Genomic DNA, 12,500 nt, shown 5'->3' on the forward strand with positions numbered 1-12,500 from the left:
GTAAGTAGCTGAAAAAGTGTGAGCACCACTGGTTTAGAAGCTGCATTTTCAGATGTTTGCACGTTTAAACTGATCGAGCTTCGTGTATCCGTCGCCGCCGCCTTGTTTTGATCACTTCACATCACAGCAGCACGAACTCACTCATGCGGAATTAGCCCCGTGTCCCCTCCCCCCCAGTCCTCCCCGTCCTCCCGTCCTCCCGTCCTCCCCCTCCCCGTCCTCCCGTCCTCCCCGTCCTCCCGTCCTCCCGTCCTCCCGTCCTCCCGTCCTCCCGTCCTCCCGTTCCCTCTCTCGTCCCAAACACCGGGGTCAGACCTCTTTTCTGTCTCTGGTCTGGCCCTCGTCCTGCTGCCCGCACTATCATTACATCCACCGCTCGCTGCCAACAAACACAGAGAAAGGAAAGAAGAGCAGAGGGGGGAGGAGGACTTTGGCAGGGGGTTCGGAAAGAGAGAGACGACGAGGAGGGAGGGAGGGAGGGAGGGAGGAGGAAGGGCCCGGGGTCAAACGAGAGGGTGAGGGAGGGTGTCACTGTCCTTGGCTGCTGTTAACCTGGTCAATTAAATTCACATTGAGGAGAAATGATTTGCAAATGATATACAAACAGAGAGAGAAAGAGCGAAGAGGCCGATCAGGACGTATGGAGGGTTAATGACCAGAAGTGGGGTCGAAACGGGCCGACGTTTCCTGAACTGTGAGAGGAGAGAGTTGGAAAAAAGCAAAAGCATCAGTGTTTGGTGTAAGAAATGTCGACACGATTTGTCACGATACTAAAATTACAAACTTGATTTCAATTCTAAGGAACAGACTCACGGAAAGAAAAACTAACCACCAGGTCTAAACCAGGTCTAAACCAAGACTGAACCAGGTCTTATCCAGGACTAAAACCAGGTGTAAACCAGTACAAAACCAGGACTAAAAGAGAACTAACTCAGGAGAAAAACAGGACTAAACCATAACTAAACCAGGTCTAAACCAGGACTAAACCAGGTCTAAAACAGGTCTAAACCAAGACTAAAATCAGGACTAAACCAGAACTAAACCAAGACTAAACCAGGATGAAACCAGAACTTAACCAGGACTAAAACTGGGTCTAAACTAGGCCTAAACCAGGTCTAAACCAGGACTAAAATCAGGACTAAAACCAGGACTAAAACCAGGTCTATACCAGGTTAAAAGAGGTCTAAAACCAGGACTAAATCAGGACTAAAATCAAGACCAAAACCAGGTCAAAACAGGCCTAAACCAGAGGTAAACCAAGACTAAACCTAAACCAAAACTAAACCAAGATTAAACCAGGATGAAACCAGGTCTATACCAGGTCTAAAAGAGGTCTAAACCAGGACTAAAATCAGGTCTAAAACCAGGACTAAACCAGAGGTAAACAAGGACTAAACCAGAACTAAACCAAGACTAAACCAGAATGAAACCAGAGTTTAGCAAGAACTAAACCAGGTCTAAACCAGGACTAAAATCAAGATTAAAATCAGGTTTAAACCAGGACTAAACCTAGGACTAAAATCAGGATTAAAACAAGACTAAACCAGGATGAAACCAGAGCTTAACCAGGACTAAACTAGGCCTAAACCAGGTCTTAACCAGGGCTAAAATCAGGACTAAAACCAGGTCTAAACCAGAGATAAACCCAGATTAAACCAGGATAAAACCAGACCTTAACCAGAACTAAAACCAGGTCTAAACCAGGTCTAAATGAGGACTAAAACAGGACTGAAACAGGACTAAAATCAGGACTAAACCAGGACAAAACCAGGACTAAAACAAGACTAAACCAGGATGAAACCAGAGCTTAACCAGGACTAAACTAGGCCTAAATCAGGTCTTAACCAGGACTAAAATAGGATTAAACCAGGACTAAACCCAGGACTAAAATCAGGACTAAAACCAGGTCTAAACCAGGTCTAAACCAGGACTAAAACAGGACTGAAACAGGACTGAACTAGGACTAAAACCAGGACTAAACTAGGACTAAAACCAGGACTAAACCAGGACTAAAATCAGGATTAAAACAAGACTAAACCAGGATGAAACCAGAGCTTAACCAGGACTAAACTAGGCCTAAACCAGGTCTTAACCAGGGCTAAAATCAGGACTAAACTAGGACTACACCAGGACTAAAACCAGGTCTAAACGCGGACTAAAACAGGACTAAAACCAGGACTAAACCAGGACTAAAACAAAACTAAACCAGGATTTAAAACAAGACTAAACCAGGATGAAACCAGAGCTTAACCAGGACTAAACTAGGCCTAAACCAGGTCTTAACCAGGGCTAAAATCAAGTCTAAAATAGGACTAACACCAGGACTAAAACCGGGTCTAAACCAGGTCTAAACGCGGACTAAACCAGGACTAAACCAGGACTAAACATGACTAAAATCAAGATTAAAACCAGGTCTAAAATAGGACTAAACCAGGACTAAAACCAGGTCTAAACCAGGTCTAAACGCGGACTAAACCAGGACTAAACCAGGACTAAAACTAAAATCAGCTCATTAAAACCAGGCTCTGAAAATAGTGAGTAAACGCTGAGGCACTCAAATAAAACTTAAACCAAGGCTTAAATACAACTAAAAACAAACTAAACCAAGTAAACCACGGTGATCTAAATATGTTATGTTTTAGCAGATAATACTTGGGGATGTAATAATAACCGAAATATCGTGATATCGTATCGTCAGAGGTCCAAAAATAATATCGAGAGTGGTCAGAATATATCGAATTATAAGTTTCTTTGCTTAAATGCGTTGTTCTTTCGTAGGAACAGCTTATAAACATCAGGAACTACATTTCCCATGATTCATTTCAGCGCAGACAACATGAAGAAATATGTTTTTTACTTGAATTCTTGGGATTGTGATGAAAATAATTTGCACTAAAATCTTGTCAAGGTATTTTAAAAGCAGAAAAGTGTCCCGTCACTCCAAAATATCGTATCGTGAGAGGCATTTCGTGATAATATCGTATCGAGAGATTTGGATATCGTGACATCCCTCGTCATTTGGTGCTTGTTTTTAATCCGTGTGTCATTTGTTCATTTGTTTTTCAAAATAAAACCAAAAATAAGAAAAAAAAAAAAACAACTATTTTCTTCATTATTTGTCTCTAAAACCAAATTTATTTATTTATTTTTTTCAATTTTGGGTTGAAATGAAAAATGGAAAAACAGATATCGGACGCTTCTTGTTTCCGTGACTTAAACTGCGATGCTGGACCGAACCAGGACTAGACCAGGACTGAATCAGGTCCGGGACCAGCCTGGAACCAGACCGGGACTGAGACCAGAATTGAGACCGAGAACAGGACCAGGACTGAGGCCAGGACCAGACCGTGATTGAGACCGGGACTGAGATCGGGAACAGGACAAGGACTGAGACCAGGACTGAACCAGGTCCAGGACCAGACCGGAACCAGACCGGGACTGAGACCAGGACTGAGATTGGGACCAGACCAGGAATGAAAACGGTTTAGTCCTTGTTTAGGTCTGGTTTATTCTTGTTTTAGACCCGGTCTCAGTCCTGGTTCTGGTCTTGGTCTGGTCCCGGATTCAGTCCTCATCTGGTCCCAGTCTCAGTTCTGGTCTCAATCACGGTCTGGTCCCGGATTCCGTCCTGGTTTGGTCCTGGTCTGGTCCCGGTCTCAGTCCTGGTCCTGTTCCTGGTCTCATTCATGGTCTCAGCTCTGGTCTGGTCCCAGTCTCAGTCCCAGTTTCAATCCCGGTCTGCTTCTGGACCACTTTTAGTCCTGGTTCAGTCCGAAATCGCAGTTTAAATCATGGAAACGGGAAATGGCTTTGATTTTGGAAACAAATAATGAAGTAAATTGCGTCTGGTACCGGTCTCAGTCCCGGTCTGCGTACTGGTCTCAAGTCTAGTTCAATAGTCTGGTCAATTTCACTCAGTCTGGTCCCGGTCTCAGTCAGGTCTGGTCTAGTCCCTGGTCTCAATCATCCGGTCTGGTCCCGGTCTCAATCATGGTCTGGTCCTCTCAGTCCCGGTCTCAGTCATGGTCTGGTCCCGGTCTCAGTCATGGTCTGGTCCCGGTCTCAGTCATGGTCTGGTCCCGGTCTCAATCATGGTCTGGTCCCGGTCTCAGTCATGGTCTGGTCCCGGTCTCAATCATGGTCTGGTCCCGGTCTCAATCATGGTCTGGTCCCGGTCTCAATCATGGTCTAGTCCCGGTCTCAGTCATGGTCTGGTCCCGGTCTCAGTCATGGTCTAGTCCCGGTCTCATCATGGTCTAGTCCCGGTCTCAATCATGGTCTGGTCCCGGTCTCAATCATGGTCTAGTCCCGGTCTCAGTCATGGTCTAGTCCCGGTCTCAATCATGGTCTAGTCCCGGTCTCAGTCATGGTCTAGTCCCGGTCTCTCAATCATGGTCTGGTCCCGGTCTCAATCATGGTCTGGTCCCGGTCTCAATCACAGTCTGGTCCCGGTCTCAGTCCCGGTCTCCCGTCTCAATCACAGTCTGGTCCCGGTCTGGTCCTGGTCCTGTTCCCGGTCCCGTCTCATTCCTGGGCTTCAGCTCAGGTCTGTTCCCAGGTCTCAGTCCCGGTTTCAATCCCGGTCTGCTTCCGGACCATTTTTAGTTCTGGTTTAGTCCGAAATCGTAGTTTAAGTCACAGAAACGGGAAACGGCTTTGATTTTGGAGACAAATAATGAAGTAAATCGTTGTTTTTTCGATTTCTTATTTTCTGTTTTATTTTGAAAGACGAACAAACTAACGACACACAGATTGTTTTGGTAGTTTCACCTTCAGTTCTGCGTCTTTCGAGAGTCTGGACTCCATTAACCGCGTTATTATTTCACAAACAGACTCTCTGCTGCTCGTCGTCTCAGCGCCGCGTCGCAAACGGTCGCGTTACGAAAGCTGCTAATTTTCTAATCTGACACTTACAAAGCCTGTCATGCTGCACGGTCTGGTACCGGTCTCAGTCCCGGTCTGGTACTGGTCTCAGTTCTAGTCTCAATCATGGTCTGGTACCAGTCTCAGTCCCGTCTGGTACTGGTCTCAGTTCTAGTCTCAGTCTGGTACCAGTCTCAGTCCCAGTCTGTCTGGTCTCAGTCGTCTCAGTCTCTCCCGGTCTCAGTCCTGGTCTGGTCTCGGTGGTCTCAGTTCAGTCCGTCTGGTCTGTCTGGTCCCGGTCTCACTCCCAGTCTCCGATCTCAATCGTCTGGTCCCGGTCTCAGTCGGTCTACTGGTCTCAGTTCTAGTCTCAATCATGGTCTGGTACCAGTCTCAGTCCCGGTCTGGTACTGGTCTCAGTTCTAGTCTCAATCACGGTCTGGTCCCGGTCTCAGTCCTGGTTCTGGTCTCGGCCTGGTCTCAGATTCAGTCCTCGTCTGGTCCCTGTCTGGTCCCGGTCTCACTCCCAGTCTCCGATCTCAATCACAGTCTGGTCCCGGTCTCAGTCACGGTCTGGTCCCGGTCTCAGTCACGGTCTGGTCCCGGTCTCAGTCACGGTCTGGTCCCGGTCTCAGTCATGGTCTAGTCCTGGTCTAGTCCCGGTCTCAGTCATGGTCTAGTCCCGGTCTCAATCACAGTCTGGTCCCGGTCTGGTCCTGGTCCTGTTCCCGGTCCCGGTCTCATTCCTGGGTTCAGCTCAGGTCTGTTCCCGGTCTCAGTCCCGGTTTCAATCCCGGTCTGCTTCCGGACCATTTTTAGTTCTGGTTTAGTCCGAAATCGTAGTTTAAGTCACAGAAACGGCTTTGATTTTGGAGACAAATAATGAAGTAAATCGTTGTTTTTTTCGATTTCTTATTTTCGGTTTTATTTTGAAAAACAAATGTTCGTAGTTTCACCTTCAGTTCTGCGTCTTTCGAGAGTCTGGACTCCATTAACCGCGTTATTATTTCACAAACAGACTCTCTGCTGCTCGTCGTCTCAGCGCCGCGTCGCAAACGGTCGCGTTACGAAAAGCTGCTAATTTTCTAATCTGACACTTACAAAGCCTGTCATGCTCCGTAAATCTGAAATATGCCCCTTCTGCATCTGCCCCGGGTCCCTCCACACCGGCGGGGGGGGGGGGGGGGGAGCAGACTGCGGGCCCCCTTCTGGCCCTCCTCCCCGGGGCCAGAGGGACTCGCCGCCCCCCCTCCTCCTCCTCCCGGTCCTTCCTTCCTTCCTTCCTTCCTCCTCCTCGTCGTCGTCGCTCTCCCCTCCAACCATTCTGTCCTCTTTACAACTTTACAAAATAGGCTTTTAATTTAGCTGGGCGGCTGGGGCGCGCGGGTCCCGCCAGCATCAATCACGGCGAGGAGGGCGAGGAGTCCGGGCGGGGGGTCCCTTGGGTGCTCTCAGATACCGCGATGCTCCTACACGCACGCGGGGAGAGAGGGGGGGGGGACCTTATAACCTTATCGCGAGGCCAGAACGCAGTCTTTTAGTGCAAACCAAGCCCCCCTCCTCCTCCTCCTCCTCCTCTTTCTCTTCCTCTTCATCGTTTCTCTCCTCGTTTCTCTCCTCGTTTCTCTCGGTGTTTCCAGGCCCCGCCCGGACGGAGGGAGCAGACGGGAGCAGATGGGGAGGACGGGGGAAAGGTGCAAACGTTTAGCGTGGCGTGTTCGAACAGCGATATCGTTTAGAAAAGCGGGTGAGAAAAGACGAGAGGTTTTGTGTTTATGTAGAGTGAGCGGATTTTCAAAATAAAATAAATAAAAATAAAAATAAAAACTGGGATGACCTGGTTTGGAAATTGGGAAATCAGGACTAAACCAGGACTAAACCAGGACTAAAACCAGGACTAAACCAGGACTAAAACCAGGTCTAAACCAGGACTAAAACCAGGACTAAACCAGGACTAAACCAGGACTAAACCAGGACTAAACCAGGACTAAAATCAAGACTAAAACCAAGTCTAAACCAGGACTAAACCAGGTTTAAATGAGAGGTCTAAACCAGGTCTAAACCAGGTCTAAACCAGGATTAAACCAGGACTAAAACCAGGTCTTAACCAGGACTAAACTAGGTCTAAAACCAGGTCTAAACCAGGACTTAAACCAGGACTAAACCAGAACTAAACCAGTCTAAACCAGGTCTAAACCAGGACTAAAACCAGGACTAAAAAGGTCTAAAACCTAAACCAGGTCTTAAACCAGGACTAAAACCAACTAAGTCTAAACCAGAACTAAACCAGGACTAAACCAGGACTAAACTAAACCAGGACTAAACCAGGACTAAAACCAGGACTAAACCAGGACTAAAACCAGGACTAAAAGGACCAGGACTAAACCAGGACTAAACCAGGACTAAACCAGGTCTTAACCAGGACTAAACTAGGTCTAAACCAGGTCTAAACCAGGACTAAACCAGGACTAAACCAGAACTAAACCAGGTCTAAACCAGGTCTAAACCAGGACTAAAATCAAGACTAAAATCAGGTCTTAAACCAGGTCTAAAACCAGGTCTAAAACCAGGTCTAAACTAGGACTAAACCAGTTCTAAAATCAGGACTAAAACCAGGTCTAAACCAGGTTTAAGCCAGGACTAAAACCAGGACTAAAACAGGACTAAAACTAGAACTAAACCAGGACTAAAACCAGGTCTAAACCAGGACTAAAACCAGGACTAAAACTAGAACTAAACCAGGACTAAAACCAGGTCTAAACCAGGTCTAAACCAGGACTAAAATCAAGACTAAAATCAGGACCAAAGCAGGTCTAATCCAGGTCTAAAACAGGATAAAATCAGGACTAAACCCGAGTCTACACTTGACCTAGTGGGGGGACAAGGAGGCAAGGAAGTGAGGAGACAAGGAAACACCAAAGACAAGGAAGCAAAAATGGTAAAACTAACAACAACTAGCATGTTAACACGCACTCCCTGATCACTGGACAGTAAAATACTTTCTAATCAGGGACTTAAACTAATGAACAGACAAAGTTCAGTTTGACAGATTCACATTTACGTGAAAGTTATAATTTTATTTAGATTTAGAAATGAAATTGTGATACTTTTCGATACTACAACTGCAATAAAATTTGACAATATTTGAATAAAGAATGCCATAAAATGTTAAATATGTAGTAAAGTTTAAAAAATGAAGTAAAACAAAAGCGGTACAAGTCCCGTCGTGTGACCCGATGTTGAGATTCTCCGTTCAAATCTGTGAGTCGTTTCTGTTTGTCCTGCGTCTTCATCGTGGAAGGGCATCTGACATAAAATCTATACAGACCAATGAGCACGTCACTGATCACCAGGAGGAACATCCCCGTCTGACGAGGTGACGCCGGGGAAAGGAGGGACAAGAAATCTAAAAATATAAATTGTATAAACTCAGGACTTAAATATGAAAAAGTGTCTGTTTTTTTTTTTTTTTTTTTTCGAGACGCAGTTTAAGAAACTTTATCGTGTTTATATCAGCGAAAAACAGAATCCTCACCTCTGAACTGGACCGAGCTGAAACCAAGTGATAAACAGGCACGAGGAAACAAGGAGGCAAGGAAACAACTAGGCAAGGAGGCAAGGAAACATGGAGACAAGGAGGCAAGGAAGTGAGGAGATAAGACGGTACGGAGACAAGGTGACGAGAAGGCAAGGAAAGAAGGAAGTGAGGAGGTAAAGAGGTAAGGAGACAAGGAGGCAAAGAAGCAGGGATGCAATAAGACAAGGAAACAAGGAAGCAAGGATACATGGAGACAAGGAGGCAAGGAGCAAGAAAGCGAGGAGATAAGAAGGTAAGGAGACAAGGTGACAAGAAGGCAAGGAAAGAAGGAAGTGAGGAGGCAAAGGGGCAAGGAGACAAGGAGGCAAGGAAGCAGGGATGCAATAAGACAAGGAAACAAGGAGGCACGTAGGGAAGGAAACAAGGAAGCAAGGATACATGGAGACAAGGAGGCAAGGAGCAAGAAAGTGAGGAGATAAGAAGGTAAGGAGACAAGGTGACAAGAAGGCAAGGAAAGAAGGAAGTGAGTAGGTAAAGGGGCAAGGAAGCAGGGATGCAAGAAGGCAAGGAAGTGAGGAGACAAGGAAACAAGGAGGTAAGCAAAGAAGGAGGCAAAACGACAAGGAAGCTAGGAGGCAAGGAAGTGAGGAGACAAGGAAACAAAGGGACAAGGAAGCAATGAGGCAAGGGGGTAAAGAAACAAGGAGGTGATAAGACAAGGAGGCAAGGAAACATGGAAGCAGTGAGGGAAGGAGGCAAGGAAGTGAGGAGGTAAGGACACAGGAGGAAAGGAAAGGAGGAGACAAGGAGGTAGGAGACAAGAGAGGAGGAGTGAGAGTGAAACTTGATGTCCCGGTGTGTTTTTCTCTTTCTCTTTTGCTTTTCTTTTTGAGGAGGAGACAAGGAGACATGAGAGGAGGAGACATGAGAGGAGGAAAGGAGGAGACATGAGAGGAGGAGACTAGGACACATGAGAGGAAGGAGATGAGAAGACATAAGAGGAGGAGACGTGAGAGGAGGAGGAGAGAAGACTAGGAGACATGAGAGGAGGAGACGAGGAGACTAGGAAACATGAGAGGAGGAGACATGAGAGGAGGAGAACAGAGAGTGAAACTTGAAGGTCGTGGTGTGTTTTTCTCTTTCTCTGCTGTGTTTTTCTTTCTCTTTCACTCGTCTTTTTGAGGAGGAGACTAAGAGAGAGGAGGAGGAGGAGAGGAGACTAGGAGACATGAGAGGAGAAGACAAGGAGACATGAGAGGAGGAGGAGAGGAGACTAGGAGACATGAGAGGAGAAGACAAGGAGACATGAGAGGAGGAGGAGAGGAGACTAGGAGACATGAGAGAAGGATGAGAGGAGACTAGGAGACATGAGAGGAGGATGAGAGGAGACTAGGAGACATGAGAGGAGGAGAGGAGACATGAGAAGAGGAGGAGAGGAGACTAGGAGACATGAGAGAAGGATGAGAGGAGACTAGGAGACATGAGAGGAGGAGAGGAGACATTAAAGGGAGGAGAGGAGACTAGGAGACAAGAGTGTAGAGAAGACTAGGAAACATGAGAGGAGGAGAAGAGGAGACTAGGAGACATGAGAGGAGGAGGAGAGGAGACTAGGAGACATGAGAGGAGGAGACTAGGAGAGAGAGGAGACTAGGAGACATGAGATTAGGAGGAGAGGAGACTAGGAGACATGAGAGGAGGAGGAGAGGAGACTAGGAGACATGAGAGGAGGAAATTAGGAGACATGAGAGGAGGAGATGAGGAGACATGAGAGGAGGAGACTAGGAGACATGAGAGAAGGAGACTAGGAGAGAGGAGGAGACTAGGAGACATGAGAGGAGGAAACGAGGAGACTAGGAGACATGGGGGGAGGAGGAGAGGAGACTAGGAGACATGAGAGGAGACTAGGAGACATGAGAGGAGGAGGAGAGGAGACTAGGAGACATGAGAGGAGGAAGAGGAGAACATGAGAGAGGAGATGAGAGACATGAGAGGAGGAGACTAGAGAGAGAGAGGAGACTAGGAGAGAGGAGGAGACTAGGAGACATGAGAGGAGGAAACGAGGAGACTAGGAGACATGGGGGGAGGAGGAGAGGAGACTTGGAGACATGAGAGGAGAGGAGACTAGGAGACATGAGAGGAGGAGACGAGGAGGAGAGAGAGTGAAACTTGTCAGTCCTGGTGTGTTTTTCTCTTTCTCTAGTGTGTTTTTTCTTTCTCTTCCTGTCGTCTTTTTTTCTGGTGTGTTTTTCTTTCTCTTCCTGTCGTCTTTGTAGGATCTGGTCGTCGTCAGAGCCGCTCGTTCTCGTTCTTCTTCTTCTTCTTGTTCTTCTTCTTCTTCTTCTTGGTTTTATTTGCGTGGCAAACATCATTTCCGTGGGGTTCATGGGCTCCGCTCGTCTCTTAATTGGATTTGGAGGGAGTCCAAACGAAGTGTGTACACAGCCATAATTATACACACACATGTGAGAGACGAACACACCCCACAGAAGAGAGGGAAGAGGAGAGGAGGAGAGGAGAGAGGAGAGAGGAGAGGAGAGGAGGAGAGGAGAGAGAGGAGAGGAGGAGGAGGAGAGGAGAGGAGGAGAGGAGGAGGAGAGAGAGGAGAGGAGAGAGAGGAGAGAGAGGAGAGAGAGGAGAGAGAGAGGAGAGAGAAGAGGAGAGGAGAGGAGGGAGAGGAGAGGAGGAGAGGAGAGGAGAGGAGAGGAGAGGAGAGGAGGAGAGGAGAGGGAGGAGAGGAGAAGAGAGAGAGGAGAGAGAGAGAGAGAGAGAGGAAGAGAGAGAGGAGAGAGGAGGAGAGAGAGAGGAGAGAGAGAGAGAGAGAGAGTAGAGAGGGAGGAGAGAGAGAGGAGAGAGGGAAGGGAGAGAGAGAGTGGAGAGAGAGTAGAGGAAGAAAGAGAGGGGAGGAGAGGAGAGGAGAGAGATATGCACTTACCACACAAAACATATGAGAGAGAGAGAGAGAGAGGAGGAGAGGAGGAGAGAGAAGAAATTGAGGGGAGAGAGAGTAGAGAGAGAGTAGAGGAAGAAAGAGAGGGAGGAGAGAGAGGAGGGAGGGAGAGAGAGGAGAGATGGGAGGGGAGAGGGAGAGAGAGAGAGAGGAAAGAGGGAGGAGAGAGAGGAGAGAAGGAGGAGAGAGAGAGTAGAGAGGGAGGAGAAGGGAAGGGAAGGGAGAGAGAGAGTAGAGGAGGAAAGAGAGGGAAGAGAGAGAGAGAGGAGAAAGGGAGGAGAGAGAGTAGAGAGGGAGGAGAGGAGGAAAGAGAGGGAGGAGAGAGAGAGAGGAGAAAGGGAGGAGAGGAGGACAGATGTGCATTCATCACCCGGTTTAGAACATGAGGGAGGAAGAGAGGGATGAGAGGAGGAGAGGGTGAGAGAGGAGGACAGACCACCCGGTTTAGAGCAAATGAAGGAGAGAGGGATGAGAGGAGAAAGAGAGACGGAGAGAGAGAGAGGACAGATATGCAGTTTATAACATATTGAGAGAGAGAGAGAGGAGGGAGAGGGAGGAGAGAGGGATGAGAGGGAGAAGAAGAGAGGGAGAAACAGATCTGAGGCCTATCGGGGGGAGTGAGGGAGAAGGAGGGAGAACATCTATGCACTTACAACCCAGTTTAGAATATAAGAGAGAAAGAGACAGAGAGAGAGAGAGGAGAAGAGGAGAGGAGGGAGAGAGAGAAAGAGAGAGAGAAAGATCAGAGCCAATCAGAGGGAGAGAAGCGAAAACTGAAGGAAGAACACGTATGTACTCACAACTAGTTTAAAACAAATGAGAGAGAGAGAGGGAGGAGAGGAGAGAGGGAGGAGAGAGAAGAAATGGAGGGGAGAGAGAGGAGCGGGGAGAGAGGAGAGAGAGAGTAGAGAGGGAGGAGAGAGAGGAGAAAAGGGAAGGGAGAGAGAGAGTAGAGAGAGAGTAGAGGAAGAGAGAGGGAGGAGAGAGAGGAGGGAGAGAGAGAGAGGAGAGATGGGATGGGAGAGGGAGAGAGAGGAGAGAGAGGAGAGAGGAGGAGAGAGAAGAGGGAGAGAGGGAAGGGAAGGGAAGAGAGAGTAGAGAGAGATAGAGAGAGAGAAGGAGAGAGAGAGAGAGAGAGAGGGAGAGAGAGAG

The sequence above is a fragment of the Boleophthalmus pectinirostris genome, unplaced genomic scaffold (genome assembly GCF_026225935.1).
Source record: "Boleophthalmus pectinirostris isolate CB_2022bp ecotype Guang Dong unplaced genomic scaffold, ASM2622593v1 HiC_scaffold_9, whole genome shotgun sequence".
Classification (NCBI taxonomy): Eukaryota; Metazoa; Chordata; class Actinopteri; order Gobiiformes; family Gobiidae; genus Boleophthalmus; species Boleophthalmus pectinirostris.